Here is a 10,939-nt window from a genome sequence, read left to right on the forward strand (position 1 = left end):
TAATAATGGAAATATCGAAATCGCAATTTTTTATTTTTCAAAATCTCATTTTTTCGTTCATATAATAATATCAATAATGAAAAATTAACATTTTACAAAATTTAATTAAAATAAATATTTTACAAAAATAAAAATTAATTCAATACTTATCATTTATCCCCAATCTATTGGGTTTCGTTCGTATTCTTTTAGGATATCGATCTTGACTTGTAATTTCTTCCTTCCTCTCCTTTAGATTCAATTCATCGTTATTGCTTATTATGCCCTCTTTGTTTACCCTCTCTTCGGTCTTCCACTTCAGGTCTCTCTTCTAATTCGTATTAATCAGTTACTATATTTTTGGTTCTTTTCCTTAATTGATCAGTAAGACGTATAATCGTTTTACCTTCTATACTTACTTCATATCGTAGTGATCCGAGTAGGCTTTTAATAATGGCTTTTTCCCATTTCTATTGTAAATGCGCGACCACACTTTTCCATTTATCTCGAATTTTTAGTGTAATATTCTAACTACTCCTCCTTTTTGTTCCCCAGTTCGAATATTTGGTCTAACAATCTTCTAGGTTTAATTAGTAGTATTTCAGCGGGACTTTGTTTTGTTTCCGCCCCTGTGTATTTCAATTGTAGAGAAAAATAGCTAGACTGGTTTCTAAATCCCCCTTGTTTCTTTTATTCATTCTCTGTTAAAGTTCGAACTAATCATTGGCCATGCCGTTTGTCTGAGTATGGTAAGGACTTCTGTTATATAATAGGAATTAATAAATAAAAATATTATATATTTGGTTATTAAATAGTATATGTTTAAATTTTATATAACACGCATTCATTAAATTATCTTTACTTTAATATTCTGATATATTTAATTTATTCAAATTGTACAAATTATACTTTTATTTTTAGTTTTGCTTTTCGTTTTATAACTAAACCTTTTGATAATATATATTCTAATTTTTATACATAAAAAATATATATATACCATTTGAAATATAAATGAAGAGAACATTTTTTTATTTTATAATCAAGTGTTACAACCGCCTTTTCAACTTCCGTGCAATAATTGTATGTATTCCGTTTTTTTCGCAGAAATCATGGAATTATTTGTTGCTGGATTGTGGTCCGTTATCAGAAACGATTATCTTAGGAAATTCGAATCTGGCAAAGATATATCTTAATATTTTGATCGTGCTTTCGGTTGTAGTACTAGTCATGGGAACTATTTCTGGCCAGCGACTGCTAGCATCTATCACTACCAACCAATAATGATTTTAAAATGTTCCAGCATAATCAATATGTACTCGGTGCCATGCTTTTGGTGGTTTTGGCCAATCTTGAATTAATGTCTTTTGAGGTACATCATGTTGTTCCTGGCATTCTCTACATTTTTCGACCCATGTTTCTATATCTTGGTTTATATTCAGGGTTGCCATGTCTCCCCTCATCAGCGGGAGACTCCCGCAATTTTTTAGTTTACACGCAGACATCTCTCTCCCACAAAACTACCGCAATTGGAAATCTCCCGCAAAAATCTACCGCAATTTTTTAATTTCTTACGCAATTTTTATAAATAGTATTTTAACGTATTTAATATGTAAATAATAATTTTGAAAGACATTATATGATTATTTTTATATTTTTAAAATATTAAATATTTATTCGAAAAACATGTCTAGTTTGTAAATTTCTTTCTATCCTGTTTTATTTTTATCCAATGATAAATCTTTCATTCATATAAGCCAGTACAGGGGAGTATATCAACATCGATTGCAATACAAAATTATTCTCAAAAATAATAAATAATACAGATGCTACTACATTTGCGGAAATCGTATACATCTATCATGTAGTTCAACATTCACAGAGCTATATCATTACAGGTCGAATCTTTTTCTCATGATATATAACGACTCCATATAAGTGCAAACCTTACTTGTGGCAAAACAAAAATGAGCAAAGCTATTACAAGTGTTTTAGTATCTGAATCCTAGAGGTCAATTTCAGTGTCTACATGACAAGATTTTTACTGGATGCAAACACCCTTCAAAAACCTTTGTCTACCCCCCAAAATTCCCGTTTCACCTATTTATTTATTGATACTCTTTTCAAAGAATTTATAAAGGATAACTTAAATTAATCTATCTCTACTACCAACTATCGATATTTTGTGAAAATAAAGAATTTATTTTTTAGATAATAAATTCAATTAAAACCTCCATTATTTACATATTATGGCATTATGAGCTTGCTGAAATATTCTAAACCTTTTAAATTACATTTAAAAGGATAGTTTATTTGGAAAACCATGTGTATGATTGTTTGCAATATATAGATTTGGTCGATGAATTGTATTATAATAATATTAAAATAAAAGTATTAATTTTTACAGCATTAAATTTTGTCCTATTTCATCTCAAAATTTAATAGATAACCAGCCAAAAAATTTATCCTATCCCCATTAAAGCAGCTTACCCCCTACCCCCTCAAAAAATAGGATGCAAACTGTTCCTACCCCTCCCGCTCAAGTAGACACTGGTCTTTTCTAGACGATTTGAAAGATGAGCATCCATATGCAATTCTAACAGATGCATCTAATAAGGGAAATATTAAAATTTTCCCTCGATCCTTCGCTATTTCAACAAGAATAAGAACATTTCAATAAAACTTAAAAAATTTCCCTCGGATAGTGGAAAATTCAACAATGTAGCTAGCCACATAATAGTAAATATAGCTGATTCAGGGTTATCAATGATTTGCATGTCAGCTTTCTGCGCTGATAATGCCTTGTAAATCTTGGCAAAAACCAAAGTGACTGAATTGAGGCAGCACAATAATGAATTAATACCAATTGGCTGTATATGCTATACACTACATAATTCTTGCAAGAAGTCAATGAATGTACTATCTGTGGATGTCGAAATAATTGTGATGAAATGTTTTAACGAATTTAGTTCATCAACTAAAAGAGTTAATGAATTAAAAGAGTTGCTGAAGTGGTCTGACTTGGAATGGTGTGAGTTGTTGCGATATATATCTATTAGGTGGTTGTCATTAATACCTGCCAACGATAGAATTTTAAAATTTTACAAACTTAAAAAAATACTTTTTAAATAGAGATTTTAAAAGCTGTCCTAAAATTTTGAAAATTTTTTTCCTCGGATAGTGGAAAATTCAACAATGTAACTAGCCACATAATAGTAAATATAGCTGATTCAGGGTTATCAATGATTTGCATGTCAGCTTAGTTACCGAATTAGGGCAGCACAAAAATGAATTAATATCAATTGGCTGTATATGCCATATACTAAATGAAGGCAATGAATGTACTATCTGTGGATGTTCGAAATAATTGTAATGAAATGTTTTAACGAATTTAGTTTATCAACTAAAAGAGTTAATGAATTAAAAGAGTTGGTGAAGTGGTCTGACTTGGAATAGTGTGAGTTGTTGCAATATATACCTATCAGGTGGTTATCATTAATGCCTTTCATCGATAGAATTTCAAAATTTTACAAACCCTTAAAAAAATACTTCTTAAATAGAGATTTTAAAAGCTGCCCTAAATTTTTGAAAATTTTTTCGAGTATTAAATGGCAGAAGCATATTTGGGATTCGTTTCACATGTAGGAAATCTACTTCATGCAGTTAATATTCAGTTGCAATCAGAATGTTCTTTATTAAAAAAGATTCACAAAATCATGCTAAAAATTGATAATAAATTTTATGGCGCTATTGCTAAAAATATTATATTAAAATGATCAAATAATACTCTAATTAATACATTTTTATATGAAGCAGATATTTTTATTAAGACAATTTTAGAATATTTACAATCAAAATTTGATTTTATTAACTCTATTTACAATGTATAAATATTATGACTTTGGAACAGAAACCATCAATTGATGGTTTTTATAATTAAAATGACGGAGAATGAGAATTTTATTCGTTTTTTTAAGAAAGATGTTACCTTTTATTTAAAAATCATATCCAATTTATATAATTTTTAACCCCCCCACCCTCCCATTTAGGACAAGTCTAACCAATGTCATTGAGTCCACATTAGGACTAAGATTGAAAACTATTTTTTGAGTCAAAATATATTTAAATGAGCTTTTACCTAATATTAAAATTCTTTGTAAATATATTACTGATTACATAAGACTAACATTTAACATTAAAAAATTTCAAGCCAGGTCCAAGCTCATAATATTTGGAAAAAATTTCCAAGCGTTCAAGACCTTATAATTTTTAAAAAAAATTCTCAAGCCTAGCTCAACCCATAATAATTTTGAAAATTTTTTCCTAGCCCGGCCCTTAATAATTTGTAAAAGATATTCCCAAGTCAGGTGCAAGCAAATATTAATCTTGAGGAATATTTTCCAAGCCCAGTCCAACCCATATTAATTTTCAAAACTTTTTCCCAAACCCGGAGATAGTTAAATTTCTAAATAATTTATCATCACATGAAATGGAAATCTAGGATTTACCAATTAGTGGGTTAACTCCTTTTATCAAAAAATTTGATAAAGGCTATCTATATCTTTATGTTAAGTACAAAAAAAAATGCTATCTATTTAAATTACAAAAATGCCATTCAATACTAATGAAACTTATATGCAATTTATTTAATTTTTTAAGAAATTTGTTTTTCTTGCCATATAAATTTAGGTAATTTTTTAAAAAAATGATGAAGATTAATTATTATTTTGTGTGTCTGATATAATTAAGAGCAAATCCTTTATGACATTTTAATTTTTGATGGAAAAAGCGACAAAATAAATCTGGGCAGTTGTCTGCAGAGGAAATAATTAATGTATAATATCATGCAATTTAGGGTTGCAGGTGAAAGTAATGAATAATGAGGGGATTACCAAGGCAGTGTACAACACCCATTGCGTCCTGATAAAGCTGAGGCCTTGGGCTACTGGTAAAAGAAGAACGCAAAATAATATTTCTGCCAAAGTGTCCATTTTGGTATCCCCCTCTAAAATAGAATCATAAACGACATTGTCAACTCAACCATAAAACGGTCGTAAGTATTGTTATAAAGGCCATGACAAAACTACCGCATATTTTCCCATTAGTAATGTTAATGAAATTGGCCGCACTACACGTTCACGTTTGAACATCCCTCTAAATATTCATGAAAGTTCCACAGGGAATCGGATAAAGTATTACTTATATTAACTCCTAGTGAGGTGAATGATAGTGAAATTAAATGCTTATATTTGTTAAAAATTAGGCAGAGGTGGCATAGGGATTGTGGTAGTGGTGATAGAAATATCATTTGGAGGCAACTGGGTGAATATAAAATAAATATATAGATATAAAACATTAGATAAAAAAACAAAATAAACCTTTAGAGGAGTTCACAGTTCCTTATTATCTTGGCCACCAATAACTCTAGAACGGGTAAGGCGTTTGTTGCCATTTTTTTTTGCTTATCTTTACTAATAGATTCATCATGTTTTGTAACAATGTGAGGGATTAAGATTAAGATTGGGTTAGCCTAGACAAATAAAGAAATTAGCCATAAATATAAATAAACTATTGTTGAAATTAAACAACATTAAAATACTGTAAACCTTTAGAGGAGTCAATATTAGAAGTATATTTCTAGTAGTTGGGGGGCTATAATCAAAAAAAAAATTTGGGGGGACTTATCAAGCTTATCATGTTCTTCTAAAAGTTTATTTTGCATTTGTTCATTATTAATGACTGATATATCAATATTTGAACAATTATAAAGAGGAAATAATATGGGGATAGTTAACTAAAGTAAAAACAAAACAATTCTCAAGTTAATTTTATAAGGTAGGATTAAAATAAAATACCATTCGGAGAGTCCAATTGGCAAATTATAAAAAATAGGAACCTTGTGAATAGATATAGAATAATTTAAATAATATAAATACCGTAGTATGTATTTTGTTTTGGAATAAATGTAAAATCCTAAAGCTAGAAAACCCCGTTTTGTCTTTTTTATTGAGTTATACAAAAAAATTAGTAAGAATAAAAAGGAGTATTGTTAAAAAAGGTAGGATCCTTAAGAATAAATATATAATTTTAATTGAATAAAAAAAATATTGTAATATATATATCGATTTTTTGGATAGATATAAAATCCTATATAAAATTATTTATAATAAAAATAATGTACTTATTTTTTGGTGAGTTATACAAAATAATCAGCATGGATAATAGAGCAATTGTGGATCTGACCAAATGCAAGCTTTTAAAAAAGTAGGATCCTTAAAAATTGATATATTAATTTATTTAAATACTAAAAATAATGTACTTTGGATATTTTTCTGTTAGTTAGACAAAATATTCATCAGAGATAAAAGGGCATATTATGCGGCCCGACAAAATGGATAGCTTTAAAAATACGTAGGATGCTTAAAATAGATATATAAATTTATTTAAATTATAAAAAATATCATACTAAGTATTGTAAATGGAAAATAGGGAAATTAAAAGGGAAAGGAAGCTAAAGAGAAAGAAATAGGAAATTAAAAAGTTTGAGAAAGGTGAAGATAATAAAAGAAATTAAAAGGGAAGTAAAGGAAAGTAGAATAGTTTTTTTTAAATTTTTATCAAGCTGATTTTTCACATATTATTTGAGGCTATTGTTAAAATAATTAATGTTAGTGACACTTCAATAATGATATATATGTTGTCGGCGTAGCATAGCCAGTCTTGTAGATTACTGGTATTTGTGATGTCACTAATTAGTAGATTGAAAATGGGGGATGGCACATCCTTGTTTTATACCACATTTTTGTTTAAAAAAAGGTAGGGTTAATCTTTTGTGTTTTGAAACTATTTTCATAAATATTTATAATAATTTTGAGGGAAGGAAAGGAAAATAGAATAGTTTATTTAAATTTTTTATCAGGCTTATTTTTCACATATTATTTGAGACTATTGTTAAAATAATTAATGTTAGTTAGTGACACTTCAATAATGATATATATGTTGTCGACGTAGCTTAGCCAGTCTACATTTTGTAGGTTACTGGTATTTGTTATGTCACTAATTAGTAGATTGAAAATGGGGGGTGGCACATCCTTGTTTTATACCACATTTTTTTTTAAAAAAAATGTAGGGTTAATCTTTTGTGTTTTAAAACTATTTTCATAAGTTTTATAAATTTTGAATGTGTGTAGCTGGAATAGGAAAGTTTAAATTATTGATGTTATATTTTTTGTAAACTAAGGGTGTATGATGATTGTTTGATTTGTAAAAACTCATTTTTATAAATTAAAAATATTATTTACCCTTACTTTGCTTTGCTTCAAAATAAATATGGGCTGAATTAATAATTAAATGATATTTATTTTTTGATATCAACCCTTGTAAAAACTCATTTTAATAAATAAAAAATAATAATTTACCAGGATAATAGTTGCTTAATCAGCATCTGTACAATCATTAAGAGAGGTTAAGACAGGGCTTGTTATCTAAAAGAATAATTTAAAAAATATGAATGTATTAAACTTGAAGAGGAGGAATCAATATTAGGTTCAACTCTCTAGAAAAAGTGGGAATTTCATCAGAAGCTAAAATAGATGTATTCTAAATGTAAAAAAAATATAAGCATTTATAATTTAATTTACTTGAATATTAGTTGAATTAAGAATTGAATGATAATTTTTTGATATTAGCCCTTGTAAAAACTCATTTTTTGGAAAATAAGAGTGTATGATTGTTTGATTTGTAAAAACTCATTTTTATAAATAAAAAATATTATTTACCCTTTCTTCTCAAAATGAATATGGGTTGAATTAATAATTGAATGATATTTAATTTTTGATATCATAAATTAAAAATATTATTTACCAGGATTATAGTTGCTTTTTATTTGAGTCTTGCTTTCTTGGATTTTCTTCTCAAAATATTTCACCTATAAAAAAAGTAAATAAATAAATTTTTTTATAAATTATAAATATTATTTACCAGGATATAATAGTTGCTTTTTATTTGAGTCTTGCTTTTATAAAAAATAAATTAATTAATAAAAATAAATAAATACGTAGCGATGACATGACGTAGCGATGACATGACGTCACAATGACGTAGTGAGGACATCGGAAAATTATAATATAGATATATTAAAAATACCTAAAGACATTGATGTCTTTTTTGAGATTGTAATTCTCTCTATTATTTATGATACGCCAAAATAATAAGTTAGATGGTCTAAAAGCAAAGGAGAAATGGGTAGAATTTTTTCGTAATAAGGATAAATCCCCATGTTTGGAAAAAATATGCATGTCTTTTTCTTACCTCATTCTAATGCCTCATCCGAGCGCATTTTTAGCCTGATGAGGACTGAAAAAAGGAGAGTAAACGGATTGCTTTAACAACATTAGAGGCCGAGCTAATGGTTAAACTAATATATAATATGTCATGCCAGGAATTTTATAAATATCTCTATCAATGACATTAATACTATAGACTGCCGATCGTAATGCTAAAATCAAATTTGAAGTGGCAAAAATTGAATTGAGTAGCAGCCATTTTGTGTTTGAATCTATAACGTAAGAAACATATGATAATTTCATAAATTTCAGGTTTATTTTTAAAAATTTGAATAGCCCCCTAAAGCAAAAAAAAATTTTTTAATGGCTCCTTAATATCTCCTTGAGCTAAAAATAAATTTTTAATTGCCCTCTGAATAATTTCTTTTATAATTCTATTGAGTAATATATAGATTTAATTTTATTAAAAAATTAATAAGACTATCTTAATTTTTATTAAATGAATACTATTTTAATTATTAGATTAGATTATTACATATAAATTATTCAGCTTGCAATCAAATTCTGTGCTAAAAATATAACAATATCACTCACTAAATATTAATTTAGCTTTAACAGTTGAAGCTTAATTGATTTTTATTATTTAAATTATTATATAACCCTAATAAATATAACCATTTATTAATTGAAAATTAATAATTTAATATTTTAGCCGAGTTCAAAATCAATAATCAACTATATTATTGATTTTTAAATTTAATTATCATGTCTCTTCCTAAAATTATTTTCAAGGTCCAAATCCAAATAAGTATAAGAGATTTATTTATAAAAAGTATGTAGACATATAGTATATATTCCCCTATTATATATAATTTTTTATAAAATATTAGGTAAATGCCACTTTTACAGACGTATCTGACAGTTATATAATATATTACAGTTAATATTTTTAAATTTTTACTAATAAATGCTTTTGATAATAAATATAAGTAACAATGCGATTGCATTAAATTTCTAAAAAAAATTTGATCTCCATATGCCGGCACAAAAACTAAAACTGATTTAAAATAAAAATTGTTTTAATCAAAATGGACGGAAAAATAAATGAAACCCTGAATTACTCATTGAGAGAGACTTTCAAATGTTTGCATGATTACGTTCATTGGACAACTTATGTGTAGATTGGTATAGGTCAGATCTTTTTTTCCCTTGCTTTCAGGTATATTTATTTTTCTTATAATCATTGCACAAGGAAATTAAAAATAAATTGTTTTGGACTAGAGTCGGAAGTATTTTTACAAATAAACATTACTACACTGATTATATAACAAAATTAAATATGCCCTTCAATCCATATTGTATTATTTAAGGATGTTTTGTTTCTCTAAATCTGTAACTTTGTTAGAAAATTATATTAACTTGCATGGTAATTAATTAATCTATATCCCTTCTTAAATAGGGATACTCACCGTTATCATTAATATTATATTATTATTGGAATTTTGTACTATAACTTAATATCCATTAGCTAAATATGGATATTTTATTTCACATTTATTTATACTATATATCAGATTTTTTTGTCTGGTAATATTAATACAAATGAAGTTAAATATATAGTTTTTGTTTCTCTAAATTAGAATTTTTCTGTTTAAACATATTTTAATTCACATACTAACTAAATTAACTTAGGTCCCCTCTTAATTAAAGATACTCTTTATCCCCTAAACATTATATATGACATTATATTTTATAGTTGGAATTCAATATTGGTATAATGCTTTAAAAAGCTTTCAATGTTCTTTTTTGATTTTATAATAGCTAATTTTAGTCTTTGTTAGCTCTTAATGTCTATATACCTTAACATAATTATATTTACTTTTATTATATTTACATTTATTAGAATTTTAACCTGTAACATTATATACAGATGATTTTTATATATAGTTAAACTCAACATTTGTTAAATTTTAGTATTCTTAGCCTTTTGAAAGATTCTTAATTTTTACACAAGCTATATCTTGGTATTCTAGCTTATCAGCTTTCAACTTAAAATAAAAATAATACATCTGTATTATTATCTTTAATGATATTTTTGGATTACATTATCATGACTCTATTATTATAATCATTTTCCCTTATGATTTATATATTAATCTATTTATATATTATATTATATGTTTCGATTGTTTTAATACCATATACATATCATCAGATATAAATATTTTGGATTATTTAGGTTATATATAAGGTCAATCTTAAAATCTTCAGGTCCCCCTAAATAAGATCAGTAAACTGGAACCTTAAATAATGTTATGTATATACTATCTTTGATTATTATAACGTGAATAAGTGTTAATTTTTATCCCTACTTATCCCAATTTCTCCCAGATAAGATATTACTATTTTATTTAGGAGTTTTAATGCTCTAACATATTATGGAAGCATGACCTTAATCCTTTCTCAGGTATTTATTACGAACAAACTACAGTAAATATACAGTACTTTCTCATTTATTGCTTTGAATTGATATTAGTTTCGATTTATTTTCTAGTGGGGCGATTACTTTATATGTGACTAGCTAATAATATATTCAGTTATTCTAATTTCAGTTTCTCCGTGTTGTATATTACATTATATATAGATATTAGTTTCATTTCCGAAGTTGGTTATAAATT

This window comes from Gordionus sp. m RMFG-2023, chromosome 1 (assembly GCF_954871325.1).
Source record: "Gordionus sp. m RMFG-2023 chromosome 1, tfGorSpeb1-WG-v2, whole genome shotgun sequence".
NCBI classification, from domain to species: Eukaryota; Metazoa; Nematomorpha; class Gordioida; order Chordodea; family Parachordodidae; genus Gordionus; species Gordionus sp. m RMFG-2023.